General features: G+C 41.7%; 1 long non-coding RNA gene across 1 annotated transcript; it reads right to left on the reverse strand.

Moving 5' to 3' along the window:
• Nucleotides 1-252: 252 nt before the first annotated feature.
• Nucleotides 253-18406, reverse strand: LOC117519873. Its single transcript, XR_004563468.1, has 4 exons — nucleotides 18108-18406; nucleotides 15882-15884; nucleotides 6548-6557; nucleotides 253-263 (listed from the first exon to the last, which is right to left on the reverse strand). It is a non-coding gene; the product is annotated as an uncharacterized LOC117519873 (long non-coding RNA).
• Between the last annotated feature and the right edge of the window lie 1096 nt (nucleotides 18407-19502).

Below are 19502 nucleotides of genomic sequence, written 5' to 3' on the forward strand. Positions count from 1 at the left end.
CAGGCCTCATTTTCTGTAAAGTTCTTCCACACATCAGAATTTCTTGACCATTTAGCCTTTAGCTGAATGTCAGGGCCCTCTGCTGCAGTACGAGCTGCCATTTCTCCATAGCTGACCAAATGGCTGACTGCTGCATACAACACAGTCAGTGGTTATAATAGTTGACTAGTCAAGCCCACAGAAATGCAAGGAATGGCCAAAGCACGTACAAATGCAGATTTAAAGACATTCTATTGAAAAGTAACAACAAACAAAGTGACACTCTGCAGAAACCCCATTTCTGTCAGTAAACAGTGTGAGTTATTATGAAGGACACCTGTAGGATGCAGTATAATGTGCAGTTACTCTGTTTATCCTCTTCTCATCTCTGACCATGACGATTTAACTATTGACTACTGGAGGTACGTCCTCATTAGGTTGTTAATTGTGCCTCGGACAGCAGCCAGCTGTTTGCACACTGCGGGTTTCTCTCTGGTTGCGTGCAGCTGATGTATTGCTGGGTGAGCAGGCTTAAGTGACAATGAATGCTGCTGGTGACGTTTTCACATGGTCTCCTCATCAGCCCTGAGGTGCAGCATTTGAAGCAGGTTCTAATTTAAAGCTCATCTACAGTGGTTTTGTTTCCCTGGCTTTGCCTTTTAGAGAGTGAGTCCTGAGGGTGACTCAGTTTCTCCTCTTGGTTACACCACTTTGTGTTTTTGTTTGGCGCCATATGCGTCTCAAATTATATGCCTGACCCTCCTCTTTTTTCCTGCCAACACCCACCAAAAACATTTGATGTCAGATTCATTTATATTCTCACCCGCACACTTACACATTTCTGAGATGACCGACCTCTTGGCAAATCCAAAAATTCTGTCTGCTTGTTCCAACAAAAAGAACTCATATGGTTCATCCACGAATTGAAAATAAACACCTAAATCACATTCCTTTCTAATCAAAAATGAGCTGGCATGAATTGTAGAAACCTGAGATCTTCCTGAAGAACCACCACACCACCCAACAGGTTTCTGCAGAGCAGCAACCAGATCTGCTCTCATGGTCAGCTGACTCTTCTTCAACCATGGGTCTCCACAACAGGCTGCAAGGCCTGGGAATGGGCATTCAGTGGAGAAATGGAGGAGGGAGGAGGGCAGTGTGTGCTGAGATCAAACCCTCCAGGTGTCACTCAGAGGTAGGAGGTGGCTTGACACAAGACAGGAATCCAGGGCACACTATAAAACCCTCTGAGTTAGCCTGAAATGCATTGTGGAAATGGCTGTTCCAAACTATTTCATTTAACTAAAAAAAAACAAAACAAAACAGAAAATCAAGTATTAATGGTTACTTTGGTAAAGTAAAATTAATTTGGTTTAATGTCGATGTCTTATTAACAACATTTTAAGTTGTTTTTATTCATCCTAGATTTAAACAACAGAAGTAGCACCAGTTCTAAATGTGTGATGAATATCAGGTGAGTGGTTTGGCCATAAACTCAAAGGTTCGTGCACAGATCCCTGAACACTCCTCACTAACACTTATAAAACAGTGTCCTTGAGAAAAAACATGAAACCTGAAAGAGCTCCTCATCCCAACCCGACAAAATATTAGAGCGTGTTAGTACATGAAACAGTGTCTGACTCTATGAAGACCATTGCCAAAAATACTTGTAGAAAAACTACATTAAACCCACACAGAAGTTGGAAAAACAAGATGTATAAAGACAACATACTTCTGGTGTTTTTCGTGTCAATCTTTACTCAATTAAATATTTATTATTTATTATCTCCATCAAAGACATGATGTGATCACAAGCATCAGTTTGTTTTTCATATTTAGCAGAAGTAATGAACCAATTTTAAATACATTTTGATCAAGTGGTGGGGAATGGATGAAGGAAATGTTGGTGTGGATCTCGATAAAGAGATTTATCCTAACTTTGATCATCAATACTGATCTTTCATCCTGAGTCATTTGATTGTCAATACAGAATGGAAGCACTCAGCAAATCAAAGCTCAGGAACACAGTCACCTAACCTGAATGTCTTTGGAAGTGGGAGGAAGCTGGAGCCCCTAGAGCAGGGGTGGCCAAGTTCGGTCCTTGAGAGTGTCAGGAATGTGGCTCTCGAGGACCGAATTTGGCCACCCCTGCGCCTAGAGGTAACCCACACAAACAAGGGGGAGAACGTGCAAACTCCACCCAGAGAGGACCAGGTCAGATTTGAGCCTGTGACCTCCTTGATGTGAGAAAGCCCTTACACAAATCAACCTAGTTCTTTTATATATATATATTCATGTTATTAATTAATTATTAATATGACTAATAAATATATATATATTTTTATTTTGAGTTGAGAAAAAGTATACAGTTGGAGGTAATTAGTTTCTTCAAATAGTTTGAGTTACCCACTAACCAAAACCATTTACAAAGTAGTATAATGAACCAGTTGCCTCTGGTTAATAGGGTCAATAGGAGAGGTGATGGTCTAGTGGTTAAGCATTGGGCTTGAGACCAGAGGATCCTCGATTCCCTTGGGCAAGGTCCTTAATCCCCTAGTTGCTCCAGTGTGTAGTGAGCACCTTGCATGAGTTGACTTATTGCCATCCTTCACACTCAAAAAAATGACACATTGGATAAACTCAATTCAATTATGTGTCGGATAAATATATGTAGCCCAAACTAAAAAAAAAGCACATCTATATATTTAATATGTATATGGCGCAGACATGATCGAGTGAAGCTCTTCAACATCTCACCGTGTCATTTAGGTCCTTCAGACTTTTTTTTAATGCAAATGTAACTTAATATTCAAACTTTTCAGCTAGTTGACAGTAGGACTGTACAATATGGCCAATTTATCATATCTCAATATTGTCATATCAATATGATATACAATATAACTATGATTTCACACAAAGTGCAGGAACAGTGAAAATTAAACATTGTTAAACAAAACAGTAATAATACCACACTCATTATGCACTCATCATAAGGGCCCTGTCCCACTAGCGTTTAGGAGGATTTGCGCATGAAATGAGGAGACAACAGCTGAGCATCCGCAACAAAGGTGGGCAGAAATGACAAATGTCCCGGGGTGGATCAGCGAATACATGAGGAAGAAAAGCAGATATAACAGGGAACAGAAGCGAAGGCGACCGCGGAGGCGCCCCCATGAGGGGCACAAGCGGCCGTGATGCACTCGCTCCATCCGTGCCCACTCTGTCTGCATGTGCAACATACCATTTGCAACCGTGATGTGGCCGTGCTGGGCACGCGTCATATCTGTTTTGCACGCTGTCCCGGTCCACCACCAAGCTGCGCCAACCCATCGGTTGCGGATACCAGCGGATGACAGGGGATATTGGGCGTGTTGGTTGTGTATGTCCTGCGTATGTCTTCAGTATGTGTTCAGGCAGTGACGCAGATGTCATCCGCAGCAGGATTTTGAGCCGCTCAAAAATCCTGGCTGCGGACATGCATGCCTCTGCGGATGATCACGGACATGTTCGGATGCGGCCCGACTCATACAGGAATGTTACACGGTTATTGCAGTTGTTTGGTGGATGTGGGCCACTTTTGTGCGCATTCATCCGCAAATCCTCCTAAACGCATTGGGACAGGGCCCTAAGGTTCAGATACAGTGCCCTCCAAAAGCATTGGAACACTTGGAATTTCACACATTGTACTTTGTTTATGCCATTTTCAAATACAAGAAATACAAAACATATAAAGAATAAAAATGTCTAAATTATCTTCCACAAACTCAAACTGAAAGCAATTTTCTAAAACTTGATAATACAGTAGTGTTCAAAATAATAGCAGTGTTATGTGACTAAAAGATGAATCCAGGTTTTGAGTATGTTTCTTATTGTTACAATGGGAAACTGTGGGGAAAGTGAAATGTATTCCAGCCGGCTCTCCCTGCCGCAACGCGGAAGTCGACTGCATACTCAGCGGCGCTCCTGCGCCCCAGTCGGATTGACAGTAGCACATTTGACACAGTTTTTGCCTCGGTTGGGATGATCAAACACTTGTCTGAACTCCTGAATAAACCTAGTGTATGTTGCTAGCCGTGAATTCTGTTCCCAGAGTGCCGTAGCCCAGGTGCGTGCCTCGCCTCGAAGCAAATTTATAACATAAGCCACCCGGCTCTGTTCTGATGCGTACATCACGGGGCGTTGTGCAAAGACGAGCGAACACTGCATTAGAAGTCCGTGCACGTCTCGACATATCCCCCGTACGGTTCCGGGGGCTATTGTATGCTTCAGGGGATGGGGGGGGGGGGGGGGGGGGGGGGGGGTCCGTTGAACGACCACTGGGAGGTCTCTGTTCTGTGACAGGTCCGCAGGAGGAGGAGCTGCAGCCAGGCCCTGTCCCGCACGCTTCCACCTGAGCGGTGATGAAGCCTCCATCCTACAATTGAGCAGTATATTCTGCTCGGTCACTAAATCCAGCCGAGCAGTGAGGGTGGTTAGAATCTGCTGCAACTCACCCAACACGCCTCCTGCTGGAGCCTGCACACCTTGCATCTCCATTGGTTGTTCAACCGGTGGTATGTGCCCCTTGGAATCCATGACATGGCCGAGTTATCCTGTTGGGGAAAGTGAAATGCACGGACCAACACCAGGGGGCGTAAATGAACGGCCAATAGAGAATCCAACAAATACAATTTATTACTGCAAATGTGCACAACAGGTCAAAATATGCTTTTTAGTCGGTCAATATCAGTCTAACAAAAGGTGACGCGTGGGCAGGCCAAGGATAGGAGATGCCTAACCAGAGAAGAGCCGGGACCCATGATGTTCCACCGCCAACGGAGACCTGCAACACACCGGAGCCGCCAAGTTCTGAGTCCCCAGGTGGCCACCGCTTCCAGCTGTCAGATCCGGTACTGCTGGCAGGAAAAGAGACAGGTACGGGGTGGGTGTGTGAACACCCAGCAATCAAGTCAGCTAAAATACAGTTCCTTTGTGAGGGAAAACCTCCACCTCCAGGAACACAGAGTACGTGCAGTGCCTTATGTATCACTTAATCAAGTCAGAAGTGAGGAGTGGAGACGCCAACTCCTCCAACTTCCACAAACTCGGCTTAAGGTGCAAGTGTACAAAAAGGTTAACGACTGCAAAAAGCTCTGATGCAAAAACGTGTGCGTACGGCACAGAATGGCTGAGGTGGGTTACCTGTGTGGTAAACTGATAACTCGGCAGAGTTCTGATGTCTCTCCCAGGCTTTTATGGATGGTGGTGATGAATGATGAATGACAGCTGTCACCTCCGGGCTCCGGCAACTGCGCCCTCTGGTGCCTGAAACGTGACAACAGGCAGGACGCCCCTCTGGTGGTGAGCCAGCAGTACCTTCTCTTCGGGCGGCCCACACAACAGAACAAGGTACCAGTAGATTCTCACAAATCCAACAAGACCAAGCATTCATGATATGCACACTCTTAAGGCTATGAAATTGGGCTATTGGTAAAAAAAAAGTAGAAAAGGGGTGTTCACAATAATAGCAGTATGGCATACAGTCAGTGAATTCATCAATTTTGTGGAACAAACAGGTGTGAATCAGGTGTCCCCTATGTAAGATGAAGCCAGGACCTGTTGACATGCTTTTCTCTTTGAAAGCCTGAGGAAAACGGGACGTTCAAGACATTGTTCAGGAGAACAGTGTAGTTTGATTAAAAAGTTGATTGGAGAGGGGAAAACTTATACGCAGGTGCAAAAAATTATAGGCTGTTCATCTACAGTGATCTCCAATGCTTTAAAATGGACAAAAAAACAGAGACGCGTGGAAGAAAATGGAAAAACAACCATCAAATGGACAGAAGAATAACAAGAATGGCAAAGGCTCACCCATTGATCAGCTCCAGGATGATTAAAGACACTCTGGAATTACCTGTAAGTGCTGTGACAGTTAGAAGACGCCTGTATGAAGCTAATTTATTTGCAAGAATCCCCTGCAAAGTCCCTCTGTTAAATAAAAGACATGTGCAGAAGAAGTTACAATTTGCCAAAGAACACATCAACTGGCCTAAAGAGAAATGGAGGAATATTTTGTGGACTGATGAGAGTTAAAACTGTTTTTTTTTGGGGGGGGGTGGGTCCAAGGGCCGCAGACAGTTGTGAGATGACCCCCAAACTCTGAATTCAAGCCACAGTTCACAGTGAAGACAGTGAAGCATGGTGGTGCAAGCATCATGATATGGGCATGTTTCTCCTACTATGGTGTGGGCCTATATATCGCATACCCAGGTATCATGGATCAGTTTGGATATGTCAAAATACTTGAAGAGGTCATGTTGCCTTATGCTGAATAGGACATGCCCTTGAAATGGGTTGTTTCAACAAGACAATGATCCCAAGCACACTAGTAAACGGTCAAAATCTTGGTTCCAAACCACCAAAATTAAAGCCTCGTAGATGTGAAGAAATCATGAAAAACTGTGGTTATACAACTAAATACTAGTTTAGTGATTCACCGGATTGCTAAAAAGCAGTTTGAACATAACAGTTTTGAGTTTGTAGCGTCAACAGCAGATGCTACTATTATTGTGAACACCCCCTTTTCAACTTTTTTTTTACTAATAGCCCCAATTTCAGTAGCCTTAAGAGTGTGCATATCATGAATGCTTGGTCTTGTTGGATTTGTGAGAATCTACTGAATCTACTGTACCTGTTTTCCCATGTAACAATAAGAAATATACTCAAAACCTGGATTCATCTTTTTAGTCACATAGCACTACTATTATTCTGAACACTACTGTACCTGTAAATAAGAATCAGTTTTACTGCCAGCTTTCTCTCAGACAGGTCAGGGGAGGAAACATGAACATTTCCAAGTCAATGACTATGTCTTGGACTTATTTACATCAGTTATGAAGAAATACAAACATTTCTTTCACCAAAGCGTCAAACCTAGGCTTTCATCTCAAATGTACTTTTGGCAAATGTAGCTGAACATCCAGGTCTTCTTTTAAAGAAAATCCTCCTCTACACCACTTCATCAGGAAGCTTGATTTTATTTTTTAATTAATTTCTATCAAGTTGTAGAGATTTGCTTTCAGTTAGAGTTTAAGAAAGATAACTTCAGATTACACTATGTAACAAATTTTTATTTTTGTTTTGTTCCTGGGTACACAGTGTGTTTTCCTAACCTTAAATAAATAGAAAATAGCCGTTATTCCACAGAAACTTTGCTTCTGTGATCAGGACAATGATATTTTGAAATTTGTCTGTTTTCAAGAATATTCCCGATTCACCTTCACTACTACTGAGTAGTCTTCTAGAATATTCTTTAACGGCTAGAACTGTCCAGAATTTTCTAGAAGTTTCCAGAATTATCTAGAAATTTCAAGAAACGTTTAGAACTTTCTAGAACGTTAAAAAAAATCAAAGTTTGTGCTGAATGTAGTCATTTTTTCCATAGACTTTAGACATAAGCAGTTGAAATATAACAATTAAAAGCCAGGAACAAAAATTGTGTTACATAGTGTTATTTATCTAAAGTTGTGTCACAAATGTGCAACTCAGACAGCAAAATTAAGATGTTATTTAAAATAAGTCCTTCAGAGAGCAAAATTAAGAGGTTACACAGGATTTATACAGAACAGAGGAGGGGTAAATTACCTGTATTTCTTTCAGCCTTAGCATCTTCAAGTTATATCTCATGAATCAACAGCTGCCTGCTCAAATCACTGGAGAAGCATGCATATATAAAACAACTCAAATTAAAGGAGAAATGCCACTTTTGACAACCGGGACCTCAATTATGGCATAAAATACAGTTGTTTACTCACGATTAAACTTTGGTGTCATTAGGAGTCCATGAGTCAACATTTTCTTCTTCTACTAAGGTGGATTAGAACTTTTTGTGGTACATAGCACTCACTACTGTACAGGAGGGGCCTAGCAGTCAATATGTGTCACTGATTTCAAAATGCAGCTCTTTTCAACCAGAAATGTGGTGCCATGACATATCAACCATCTGTGTCCAATCAGATTTCAGGGGAGTCCAGTGCAACCCTGGCCTATAGACATGAGAATCTCATCTCTGACAATGATTCGATATGCACCTCGATATACTACCAGTGATACGATGCATATAGCGATACATGATGTTACATGACATTACATGATGATATTGATGATACGATTCCTCCTGTTCCCGTTTCGATGCGATTTGATATTATTCGACGGCGATTCATTTCCTCACAGTGCAATACAATGCGATTTGGTGCGATACGATTAGGGATAGGTATTGATAAGATTTTATTGATATCAATGCTATTATCGATTCCCTTATTGATACCTGTTGTGAATTTTCTGTGTACTAAAAGTAGGCTTTACAGGTTTCATATGTCAACATTTTATTGCGTCTTAAATTAAATAAATATGAAACTGGTCACTGGATCCTTGATCTCTGGACATAAATAAAAATCAATCAAATCTGTACATGGTCACTGGATCCTTGATGTACATGGTGGATCCTTGATCTCTGGACATAAATATAATAAACAAAATCTGTAGTTTTGTCAAAAGCATTTCCTTTCAGATATTAAAGGCACAAATACAGTGAGGAAAACTGCTCAGTTTGTATTTGAACACCCTGCGATTTTGCAAGTTCTCCCACTTAGAAATCATGGAGGGGTCTGAAATTTTCATCTTAGGTGCATCTCCACTGTGAGAGACATAATCTAAAAAAAAACAAAAACAAAATCCAGAAATCACAATGTATGATTTTTTTAAATAATTTATTTGTATATTACTGCTGCAAATAAGTATTTGAACACTGTGAAAATCAATGTTAACATTTGCTACAGTAGCCTTTGTTGCAATTACAGAGGTCAAATGTTCCTGTAGATCTTGACCAAGTTTGCACACACTGCAGCAGATCCATACAGATCTTATCCAGATCTTTCGGGTTTGGAGTTTCAGCTCCCTCCAAAGATTTTCTATTGAGTTTAGGTCTGGAGACTGGCCAGGCCACTTCAGCACCTAGAAATGCTTCTTACGGAGCCCCTTAGTTGCCCTCGCTGTGTGTTTGGGGTCATTGTCATTTTGGAAGATCCAGCCATGACCATCTTCAATGACTCTTATTGAGGGAAGGAGGGAAAATCTTGCAATACATGACCTCATCCATCCTCCTTCAATACGGCGCAATCGTCTTGTCCCCTTTGCCGAAGAGCACCCCAGAGTATGATGTTTCCCCCCCATGCTTCATGGTTGGGATGGTTTTGTTGGGGTTGTCTCATCTTCTAAACATGGTAAGTGGAGTTGATTCCAAAAAGCTCTATTCTGGTCTCATCTGACCACATGACCTTCTCCCATGCTTCCTCTGGATCATCCAGATGGTCACTGGTGAACTTCAAATGGGCCTGGACATGTGCTGGCTTGAGCAGGGGAACTTTGCTGCCCTGCAGGATTTTAAACCATGACAGCATCATGTGTTACTAATGTAATCTTTGTGACTGTGGTCCCAGCTCTCTTCGGGTCATGACCAGGTCCTCCTGTGTAGTTCTGAGCTTTCTCAGAATCATCCTACCCCACAAAGTGAGATCTTGCATGGAATCCAGACTCCGAGGGAGATTGACAGTCATCTTGTGTTTCTTCCACTTTCTAATAAATAATCATAACAGTTGTTGTCTTCGCCCAAGCTGCTTGCCTGTTGTCCTGTAGTCCATCCCAGCCTTGTGCAGGTCTACAGTTTTGTCCCTGGTGTCCTTAGACAGCTCTTTGGTCTTGGCTATGTGGACAGGTTGGAGTGTGATTGATTGAGTGTCGTGAACAGGTATCTTTTATACAGGTTTAAAATCTATTTAAGCATAAAATTAAAAAAGAAAAATAATATAGCACCTTCAACTGCACCACAGACTAAACAGTTAAATGTGGTCTATTAAACATTAGGTCTCTCTCTTCTAAGTCCCTGTTATTAAATGATATAATAATTGATCAACATATTGATTTATTCTGCCTTACAGAAACCTGGTACAGCAGGATGAATATGTTAGTTTAAATGATGTCAACACCCCCCGAGTCACACTAACTGCCCGAATGCTCGTAGCACGGGCCGAGGCGGAGGATTAGCAGCAATCTTCCATTCCAGCTTATTAATTAATCAAAAACCCAGACAGAGCTTTAATTCATTTGAAAGCTTGACTCTTGTTCCTGTCCATCCAATTGGAAGTCCCAAAAACCAGTTTTATGTTTTATCTATCGTCCACCTGGTCGTTACTGTGAGTTTCTCTGTAGATATCAGACCTTTGTCTGACTTAGTGCTTAGCTCAGATAAGATAATTATAGTGGGTGATTTTAACATCCCACAGATGCTGAGAATGACAGCCTCAACACTGCATTTAATCTATTACTAGACTCTATTGGCTTTGCTCAAAAAGTAAATGAGTCCACCCCACCACTTTAATCATATCTTAGATCTTGTTCTGACTTAGGTATGGAAATTGAAGACTTAACAGTATTCCCTGAAACTCCTTCTGTCTGATCATTTCTTAATAACATTACATTTACTCTGATGGACTACCCAGCAGTGGGAATAAGTTTCATTACACTAGAAGTCTTTCAGAAAGTGCTGTAACTAGGTTTAAGGATATGATTCCTTCTTTATGTCTCTAATTGTTATATGGCTGGGGGGGCCTGGCTGCCGGTTTGTTTGTCTTTTGGTTTCCTCCCAGGTGGCTGCGTTGGACTGAGTGGACTGTGTTGTGAGGCTGGTCAGGACCTCACCCTGATCACCTGCGACTCGTCAGGACTCACAGCTGTGGTGCATCTGGATGGATGGAACATGTTGGCATTTAAGACTGGACCGTGCCACAGTGTGTATTTGCCGAGACTCGACCTTGTGACCAGACGGGTGAGATCGTCGTCTCGGGAGCCATCTCATCAACAGCGGATGCTGCAGAACGTCCAGGTTTGATGCACAGTCTGTGAAAGAGGACGGGGGTGAGGCTCTCACGCTCGTCAAGCACACTTCCTGAGGTACGTTATTTTTGTGACTAACAGTATACAGTCAGTAAATGTGGTGTCCCTCACACCTTATTGTATTGAGCTGTTGTAGTCATGTATCAGCTTCCACTGCGGTGGAGTTTTTGTGAACTGGATGTTCCATGCCTGCAGGTTGGGAAGCTGATCAGTAATCAAGCAGGAAGTGTTTGCTGTTTGTACACCTTTAAGTGTTCTGTGTGTAGAGTGTGGACTCACATAATGGTTCCTTCTTTCACAGACTCGGTTGTTGCGGCCACCTGGGGGTGTCGGCGGGGTCCTTGGGTCCGAAACAGCTTCTGGCTCCGGACCGTTAGCGCTGCTGGGAGCACACCACGCCAGGCCGCACCTTTTTATTATATTATCACTGTTATGTATTAAATTCAGTTAGCCTTTGTACCGTGCTCTGCTTATTTCATACTGGGTCCTTCAAACGCTGGTCGGTTCTCCGAGCTGCGTCCGACACATAACACTAATGCCATATACCAACACAGTGCAGAGTAGCTACCTAAACTCTGTAAGTGAGATAGAGTATCTCGTCAATAGTTTTACATCCTCATTGAAGACAACTTTGGATGCTGTAGCTCCTCTGAAAAAGAGAGCTTTAAATCAGAAGTGCCTGACTCCGTGGTATAACTCTCAAACTCGCAGCTTAAAGCAGATAACCCGTAAGTTGGAGAGGAAATGGCGTCTCACTAATTTAGAAGATCTTCACTTAGCCTGGAAAAAGAGTCTGTTGCTCTATAAAAAAGCCCTCCGTAAAGCTAGGACGTCTTACTACTCATCACTAATTGAAGAAAATAAGAACAACCCCAGGTTTCTTTTCAGCACTGTAGCCAGGCTGACAAAGAGTCAGAGCTCTGTTGAGCCGAGTATTCCTTTAACTTTAACTAGTAATGGACGTCATGCCTTTTTTTGCTAATACAATTTTAACTATTAGAGAAAAAATTACTCATAACCATCCCAAAGACGTATCGTATCTTTGGCTGCTTTCAGTGATGTGGTATTTGGTTAGACTCATTCTCTCAGATTGTTCTGTCTGAGTTATTTTCATTAGTTACTCATCCAAACCATCAACATGTCTATTAGACCCCATTCCTACCAGGCTGCTCAAGGAAGCCCTACCATTATTAATGCTTCGATCTTAAATATGATCAATCTATCTTTATTAGTTGGCTATGTACCACAGGCTTTTAAGGTGGCAGTAATTAAACCATTACTTAAAAGCCATCACTGACCTAGCTATCTTAGCTAAGTATAGGCCAATCTCCAACCTTCTTTTTCTCTCAAAAATTCTTGAAAGGGTAGTTGTAAAACAGCTAACTGATCATCTGCAGAGGAATGGTCTATTTGAAAGAGTTCAGTCAGGTTTTAGAATTCATCATAGTACAGAAACAGCATTAGTGAAGGTTACAAATGATCTTATGGCCTCAGACAGTGGACTCATCTCTGTGCTTGTTCTGTTAGACCTCAGTGCTGCTTTTTGATACTGTGGCCATAAAATTTTATTACAGAGATTAGAGCATGCATAGGTATTAAAGGCACTGCGCTGCGGGGGGTTTTGAATCATCTTTATCTAATAGATTACAATTTGTTCATGTAAATGGGGAATCTTCTTCACAGACTAAGGTTAATTATGGAGTTCCACAAGGTTCTGTGCTAGGACCAATTTATTCACTTTATACATGCTTCCCTTAGGCAGATTATAGACGGCATTGCTTAAATTTTCATTGTTACACAGAAGATACCCAGGTTATCTATCCATGAAGCCAGAGGAACACACCAATTCGCTAATAATTAGCAGGATTGTCTTACAGACATAAAGGACATGGATGACCTCTAATTTCCTGCTTTTAAACTCATAAAACTGAAGTTATTGTACTTGGCCCCACAAATCTTAGAAACATGGTGTCTAACCAGATCCTTACTCTGGATGGCATTACCCTGACCTCTAGTAATACTGTGAGAAATTTTGGAGTCATTTTTGATCAGGATATGTCATTCAAAGCGCATATTAAACAAATATGTAGGACTGCTTTTTTTGCATTTACGCAATATCTCTAAAATTAGAAAGGTCTTGTCTCAGAGTGATGTTGAAAAACTAATTCATGCATTTATTTCCTCTAGGCTGGACTATTGTAATTCATTATTATCAGGTTGTCCTAAAAGTTCCCTGAAAAGCCTTCAGTTAATTCAAATTGCTGCAGCTAGAGTACTAACAGGGACTAGAAGGAGAGAGCATATCTCACCCATATTGGCCTCTCTTCATTGGCTTCCTGTTAATTCTAGAATAGAATTTAAAATTCTTCTTCTTACTTATAAGGTTTTGAATAATCAGGTCCCATCTTATCTTAGGAACCTCGTAGTACCATATCACCCCAATAAAGCGCTTCGCTCTCAGACTGCAGGTTTACTTGTAGTTCCTAGGGTTTGTAAGAGTAGAATGGGAGGCAGAGCCGTTAGCTTTCAGGCTCCTCTCCTGTGGAACCAGCTCCCAATTCAGATCAGGGAGACAGACACCCTCTCTACTTTTAAGATTATGCTTAAAACTTTTCTTTTTGCTAAAGCTTATAGTTAGGGCTGGATCAGGTGACCCTGAACCATCCCTTAGTTATGCTGCTATAGACTTAGACTGCTGGGGGGTTCCCATGATGCACTGAGTGTTCTTTCTCTTTTTGCTCTGTATGCACCACTCTGCATTTAATCATTAGTGATTGATCTCTGCTCCCCTCCACAGCATGTCTTTTTCTTGGTTCTCTCCCTCAGCCCCAACGAGTCCCAGCAGAAGACTGCCCCTCCCTGAGCCTGGTTCTGCTGGAGGTTTCTTCCTGTTAAAAGGGAGTTTTTCCTTCCCACTGTCGCCAAGTGCTTGCTCACAGGGGGTCGTTTTGACCGTTGGGGTTTTTACGTAATTATTGTATGGCCTTGCCTTACAATATAAAGCACCTTGGGGCAACTGTTTGTTGTGATTTGGCGCCATATAAATAAAATTGATTGAATTGATTGATTGAGGTAACAAGTTCAAACAGGTGCAATTAATACAGGTAAAGAGTGCAGAATAAGAGGGCTTCTTAAAGAAAAATGAACAGGTCTGTGTGAGCTAGAATTCTTGCTGGTTGGTAGGGGGTCAAATACTTATTTGCAGCAGTAACATACAATAAATTGTTTAAAAAAAAATCATACATTGTGATTTCTGGATTTTTTTTTTTTTTTTTTTTTTTTTTAGATTATGTCTCTCACAGTGGACATGCACCTAAGATGAAAATTTCAGATCCCTCCATGATTTCTAAGTGGGAGAACTTGCAAAATTGTAGGGTGTTCAAATACTTATTTTCCTCACTGTATAACTCACTCTGAGCTGAGCTCTTCAGCTGGCTGCTGCATGTCAGCATGTAATTCATAAAAAACGCAGGACGTCTATTATAACGTTATTAGATGGAAATCCAATCCAATGAATCAGTTTTTTGAGTGCATCTGAGCACTCTATGACTAATACTCCTGAATCACAGTAAACAAATGCATTTGTAGCATGAACAATGAAAATAGTTTGTGGGCGTGGCATCATCATGGTGGCTCTACATCATGATGTTGACCAGCCATCAGAGATGGATGATGGAATTGTCCAACTGCCCAATCATACCATGTAATGGGTCTGAAACTAAGATCTCCAATAATGAGTGCTAAATTGTGTGGGCTTTCTAAACTTTTGTTTCTGGGGTTGGAAAATATTTTGTGGGTAACTCATGAAGAATAATTTTGCACGACAGTGGGTGAGTAACGTGACGTAGACAGTTGAATGTAAATGATGATTTTGCGTGTGTTAATGACTTTAAGCACTAAATGAAATTCAATGAGCCATTTTCAGCTTTGCATCTTGTGCTAAGTTACAAACTTTGCCACACAAATGAGTGTTTTTACATGCTGGCACTTTAAAGAATTAAATAGAAAACAACAACAATATGCTATTTCAGAAATGTAATTATTGTTCCACTGATGATTTAAACTGGTGAATAATTATCCTGCATTCTGCCAGTGGAATACACAGAGAACTGTACTCTGTGTGCTTCATTCACAGACAACAGATCACATCGTACCGCTCTTGTTGGAGCGACATCTCTGCTATTTTGGCATTGTGGGATAGCTCACCCAAATTGTGCTCGTCGGACTACTTTCGCCACCCTGCTCAGTGTGTCGCTCTTGCTGGAGTGACAACACACAGAATGTGTCTCTTCCCAGATAGATCTCTTTCAGTGCAGCTTCTTGTTCTGACTTTAACACAAAGTTAACACCCAAGTCTTTCATCGCCAAATGTAAATGGTAATCAAAACATTCCAATCGTATCTTTCTGAACTCTTCCCCATCAAACTCCTTCATGTCAATGTTTACAATGTGCTTAAGCAATAACAGGTGAAGTTTCTTAAATATTCATTACAGCCACTCTTAAAACTTCAGCTATCTTTAGAATTTTATTACTGGTAAATTTTAGAATGACTTTAGATGAGATATACTCATTATCTCACAGGAATATATCACAGTCATCTAGGAACTACTTTTTGCGCAAGAATTCATCAACATGTTGGCAGCAGGCGCGTACTAACACAGAATACAGAGAAACCTGGCTAGTTGTTCGGCCCAAAACGAAAGTGTCTTCTGTTAGCTTGCCATGAGCTAAGCTAGTGGCACGTGCATGAGAGTATGCACCTAGATGTGTGTATGTGTTTATGTCATGAACAAATCGTGACATGGGGTGAGTACAAAATTATCTAATTTGATTGTAGAAACATTTTATACCACCTTTCATGAAATGCAGCCTTCACATGAAAGTTACTTTAAAGCATATCGATGCCAGCTACAATCAGGAGTCACACTCAATGTACATGCACAGAGACATCTGTTGTTAATCAAACAAGCACAACCTAAAGTTTTAACTCTTTAACTATGCCCGATGTTTACACTTGTGACCGCAGGACCTTTGTGGCCAGGCCGGCGGTGGATCGAACCCAGATGGCTCGCACTAAAGACCATTCCTCTACCAGGTCAGCCAAAGGGGAATTCCCCATTAGCCAAGCTAGCAGGAATGTCTTTTCAATCAGGACCCGGGACCTTCATCCCGCTACATATCTCCCCACCATTTGTGACTTCTTCCAGAAGTCACAGGTGCATTTAAGCATGTTCTGTGACTACCCACATCCTGTTCGTGATGCCAGATTGTGACCTCAGGACCTTTGTGGCCGGGACGGCGGTGGGATCGAACCCGGATGGCTCGCACCAAAGACCATTCCTCTACCAGGTCAGCCAAAGGGGAATTCCCCGTTAGCCAAGCTAGCGGGAACGTCTTTTCAATCAGGACCCAGGACCTTCATCCCGCTATACACTGAATAATTTTTTTTATTGTGTTTATAAGAAGGCAGCAGCATCTCAGATGCTGGAACAGTAGTCTGTTATGTGCAGTAAGTATCCCTGGGTTTCAAATGCACACAATACCAGACACAATCAGAACTTACTACTCATTGTGTGTGTAAACCTCAGCTATTTGCATTTTCACATTGCATATTTTTGCCCACTTGGGTAGACACACCTCAAGACGCACAATAAGTAAATCAGCATGCACACTTTTATTTGTGGGAACTATGGTGTTTGCGCATGTAGTAAATAAGGTCCAATATGTATTAACATTTACAGACTGGGGAAGAAACATATCAAGCACATCTTACCACAAAGAACTCAGAACAACAGCAAAGACAAAAATGTCCAAATTAATTTTCCATAAATCATCTCACTTTAGATGCTTCAAATGGGCTTTCTTTGACTTTGGACTGGAGGTGTGCAGCTCAGAGCCTTTTGTAACTCAGGAGAAGAACAAGCAAACCCTACACCTTTATTGTGATGCTTTACAGCGCAAGGGATTATCCACATATAGTAAATAAACACAAACAGATCCCAGAGAAGAATGTGTGCTCAGCATTACTGCGACTCTCATTGTTCACTGCCTATCGTCTTCTGTGTAGGAGGTGTGTGTCAGGCAGGCATGCTGCCAAATGAAAACACCGTACAATAAAAGGTGTTAAAGCTCAACTGTGTCATTTCACACCTAAACCTGTGTAGAATTAGCGTTGTTAGAATAAACAAAAGATTAGCTGGAAGTGGGTTGACGATCGACAGATGGTTAAGAGCATTACAGAGATACCTGCCAAAGAGCGCCTTCCCCGAGTTTATTAGGATTCACAGGCAGAAGTACCCATGGCATATGGCCCAGTAAATATTGACTGATATTTTAATTACCTTTTGCATAATCTAATAATTAATCACAGTCATTATAGTTTAGCCTCTCCTGAGTGCTGCTTCAAAGGTGTAAAGATTTTAATTCACACACACGCAGCCGCATTGAATACTAATTTGATCATATTCAGTTTATTTCAATAGGACTGTTACAATATTCTTATTTTATTTGATCAGAAGTACACTCTGGAAAAGCAGGTAGGCAAACACTTTGTAAATGAAACCCTACCCACAGGCATTTTATTGCTGATGGCATCACAACAATGACTTTCTGTTTGAGTAAACATAGACTGCTAAATCCATGAACCTAGTCACATTTGACCCAACAAAAATCTCCAATGTCTGAGCTAATAACTTCATATATCTTGGCAGATTCACATAAAAAAAACACCAAAGACTCACCATCAGTAAAGCTGAGGTGTCGTGTCATTGGGTCAGGTTTTGATGTTGTGGTGTTTTAGTTTGAACTTCGCATTGTTCTGTTTTCTGGTGTTCAGTCATCCCAACGTGTTATATACTTGACTAAGGTTTAAGCCTCACCCATACCCCTGAAGAAGCACACTGGCAACAGTGGTAAGGAAAACACCCTCAGATTTATTTTTTATTTTTTTGATAATGGAGAAATCTCAGGCAGCTGGGACTCAGTGGGGTGATCATCTGCTTTGGTCATACTATTGAAGCCAAAACAATTAAAACAAAAGCACAACAAGGAATTGTCAAACATGCAGACACAGAAATGTTGCAACCAAGCAATCATAAGCATACAGAGTGATCACAATGACTGATGGGAAGACATGAAGAGCAAAGAACCAGAAAACTCAACTACCGTATTTTTCGGACTATAAGTCGCACTTTTTTACATGTTTTGGCCGGGGGTGCGACCTATACTCCAGAGCGACTTATAAATGAAAAATATACCGGTAGATTCTCAATTCATTTACCGTAATAAACAATTTACATGACAGAGTCGCTCTATGTTTAAATGGCCCCAGAAATGGGAAATGGCAATGCATAATGGGCACTGTAGTATTGGCGGCTGCCCTATAGGTTATGCTGGTCGCGATAACCAATCAGAGAACAGAACATTGGACGCGTATTCCTCACCTCACCCAACAATGATTGTGAAACAGCGTGTGAAAGCAGACAAACACGGTGCTTGCTGTTATTCGGGAGGGCTAACAAACAGCTTCAACCCTTGGATATCAGTGTGAGCAGAGTGTTTAAGTTGACGCTGAGAGCTGCGTGGGAGCACTGGGTGAGCGACAGCGGAGGATTAGCGTCTGCACTTGGAAGGAGCTGGCGTCGCACCCACGGGGGGTCATGAGCTGCACAGGTAGGTGCTGCAACGAACATTGGCAGCTGACACCTGGTGTGTACTATGGTCCACAGCAGGTAATATGTTAGAAAAGAACCGTTCAGCGATGGTGCAGGTTATGGTTCGGCTTGCAATGTGGTCTGCAAAATACAAACATATCCGTAGGTAAAATGCAGCCTCTCGAGAGGGCGCTCAAGGCTTGTGTGACTGTTCCTGCGACTTCTGACTACCATAGAAAAATAAAAATTTCAACATTACTGATAACTTAAGACAACGGAGAAGCCCCGAAACAATGCCACCAAAAAGAAAATCATACTCTCCAGATTACAAGTTACAACTAGAGAAATATGCATCGAAAACGGTAGCCGTCACAATATTATCATCTGAACTTTTCATGTTAAGTTAGCATACCTGTATGTCCATGCGACTTATAGTCCAGTCCGACTTATTTATGTTTTTTTTTATTTTTATAATAAATAAAGTGGCTGGTGGCGACTTATACTCCAGTGCGACTTATAGTCCCGAAAATACGGTACAGTTGGTGAGTATTTAGATTGTTGCCAGATCAGTCCACTAAATTAACATTTCCCTAGTTTTCAGACCAACCTGAAATCCATATGCTGGTCCCACACAGAACCCACATGTCCTTTGTCCAGGATGGATCTAAGTTTGGGTGGATGAATGCATCCCTTAGACATGACACCAAAAAGCCACCAACTCCCAAAGGCATCCTGTGCTCTCCCACACTCTTTTGTTCCTCCCTAGAATGCATGCTATATTCCGATCTTCATCCACCAAGCAGACCCTGAATAACAATAACTTCTCCAGGCAGGATCGTGGGACAGACAGCACAGCCGAAATCAATCAAGGGATCATGCCTACAGAATGGACTACATGTCTAAAATATCATATCTTGCATTCCCTCAGAATGTTAGTGGCA

Source organism: Thalassophryne amazonica, chromosome 1 (genome assembly GCF_902500255.1).
Source record: "Thalassophryne amazonica chromosome 1, fThaAma1.1, whole genome shotgun sequence".
NCBI classification, from domain to species: Eukaryota; Metazoa; Chordata; class Actinopteri; order Batrachoidiformes; family Batrachoididae; genus Thalassophryne; species Thalassophryne amazonica.